Source organism: Schistocerca cancellata, chromosome 3 (genome assembly GCF_023864275.1).
Source record: "Schistocerca cancellata isolate TAMUIC-IGC-003103 chromosome 3, iqSchCanc2.1, whole genome shotgun sequence".
NCBI classification, from domain to species: Eukaryota; Metazoa; Arthropoda; class Insecta; order Orthoptera; family Acrididae; genus Schistocerca; species Schistocerca cancellata.
Genome location: NC_064628.1, coordinates 844,071,887 through 844,074,639, shown reverse-complemented (window position 1 = coordinate 844,074,639; position 2,753 = coordinate 844,071,887).

Below are 2,753 nucleotides of genomic sequence, written 5' to 3'. Positions count from 1 at the left end.
AGTTACAGGTGCTGTTCCACGTCATATCGACGGCGACAAACACCGTTACGAGTCGCGTCTCCTCCCGGCGAGTGAAGGAGGGGAGGGAAGTCACAACGTGCGTCTGAGAACTCAGTGCAGCGAACACTCCTAACGATGAGCCTCCGCAGCTAACAACTCATGCATGTGCCAATGTTGACAGCACGACATTGGCAACTATGACTGAAATGGACACTGGACGTTGGGGCAGTGGCAGAGCGCTGCATGGTCTGTTGAACCCCGATACCTCCTTCATCATGCCGATGGCAGGGCTCGAATCAGCCGTCTTCCAGGTGAACATATCCTTGACATCTGTACTACGGGACAGAGGCAAGTGGCGGCGGGTGCATTATTCTCTGGAGAACATTCACGTTGGCATCAATGAGTCCAGTTGAGCTCGTGCAAAGCACCGTGACCGTCAAGAAGTATCGGACATTGGCTGAAGACCACGTACAGCCCTTCATGAAGATTATGTTTCCTGATAGCAGTCGCAGTTTTCAACAAGATATATGCGCCACCTTACGAGGCCAGGAGTGTGATGGAGTAGTTCGGGGAACACAGTGGCGGGTTGCAATTGATGCGGTGGCTCCCCAGCTCACCAGAACTGAACCCAATCGGACACATTTGGGATGTGAACGTGGCGTCAGAGCTCATCGCCCCTTCCTAGGAATTTACGGGAATTAGGTGACTTGTTTGTGCAGATGTGGTGCCAACTTCCTCCAGCGGCCTACCCAGGACTTATTGCTTCCATGACACGATGGAGTAGGAGTAATCCATTAAATTACAGACCCATATCGTTAACGTCGATATGCAGCAGGATTTTAGAACATATATTGTGTTCGAACATTATGAATTACCTCGAAGGAAACGGTCTATTGACACACCGTCAACATGGGTTTAGAAAACACCGTTCCTGTGAAACACAACTAGCTCTTTATTCACAAGAAGTGCTGAGTGCTACTGACAAGGGATTTCAGATCGATTCCGTATTCCTGGATTTCCGGAAGACTTTTGACACTGTACCACACAAGCGGCTCGTAGTAAAATTGCGTGCTTATGAAATATCGTCTCAGTTATGTGACTGGATTTGTGATTTCCTGTCAGAGAGGTCACAGTTCGTAGAAGTGATTTCAGGCGTTCCCCAAGGTAGTGTTACAGGCCCTTTCCTGTTCCTTATCTACATAAACGATTTGGGAGCCAATCTGAGCAGCCGTCTTCGGTTGTTTGCAGATGACGCTGTCGTTTATCGACTAATAAAGTCATCAGAATATCAAAACAAACTGCAAAACGGTTTATAAAAAATATCTGAATGGTGCGAAAAGTGGCAGTTGAGCCTAAATAACGAAAAGTGTGAGGTCATCCACATGAGCGCTAAAAGGAACTCGTTAAACTTCGGTAACACGATAAATCAGTCTAATCTAAAAGCCGTAAATTCAACTAAATACCTAGGTGTTACAATTACGAACTACTTAAATTGGAAAGAACACATAGAATATGTTGTGGGGAAGGCTAACCAAAGGCTGCGTTTTATTGGCAGGACACTTAGAAAATGTAACAGACTTATTAGGGAGATGCCTACACTACGCTTGTCCGTCCTCTTTTAGAATAGTGTTCCGCGGTGTGCGATCCTTACCAGATAGGACTGACGGAGTACATCGAAAAAGTTCAAAGAAAGGCAGCACGTTTTGTATTATCGCGAAATATGAGAGAGAGTGTCACAGAAATGATACAGGATTTGGGCTGGAAATCATTAAAAGAAAGGCTGTTTTCGTTGCGACGGAATCTTCTCACGAGTTTCCAATCACCAACTTTCTCCTCCGAATGCGAAATTATTTTGTTGCCACCGATCTACATAAGGCGGAACGATCACCACGATAAAATAAGGAAAATCGGTGCTCGTACGGAAAGATATAGGTATTCATTCTTTCCGCGCGCTATACGATGTTGGAGTAATAGAGAATTGTGAAGGTGGTTCGTTGAATGTCATTTGCAGAGTATCCATGTAGATGTAGATGTAGATGCGTCGCCGCTGTTACTAGCGCCAAATGCTATTAGGTAGGTGGTCATAGTGTTCTGTGTAATCAGTTTATGTGCCGTTTGGTTTCCATACAACTTGTAAATAGCCTTTCACTGCCTTTATTTTACCCCTGCTACCTTCCGAATTTCAAAGAGAGTATTCCGCTCAACGTTGTCAAATTATTTCTCTAAGTCTAAAAATGCTATATACGCAGATTTGTCTTTCCTTAACCTATCTTCTAAAGATAAGTCGTGGGGTCAGTATTGCCTCGCGTGTTCCTACATTTCTCCACAATCCAAACTGATATTACCCGAGGTTGACTTCCATCGGTTTACCGATTACAGTATAAAGAGGGTCACTCCAAAAGAAATGCACACTATTTTTGTTAAAATACAGTTTTCATTCTGCGTGTGTGATAGTTTTACAGTGTGTAGATACATCCTTCCCGCTTGTTTTCAAACTTAGTTCAACCTGTCCCCATGAGTGGCGCTGTCACAGCACTTCTTCAAGATGGCTGCTACACTTGACGTTCGTCAGAAGCAACATGCTGTCATAGAATTCCTGTGCTATGAAAACGAGACAGTGGGAAACATCCACAAGAGGTTGAAAAAGGTGTGTGCAGATGCTGCTGTCGTTCGCAGTACAGCTAGTCGGTGGGAAAGCAGGTTACGTGATGAAACCGGGCACTGCAATACTGAGGATTGTCCTCGCAGCAGCA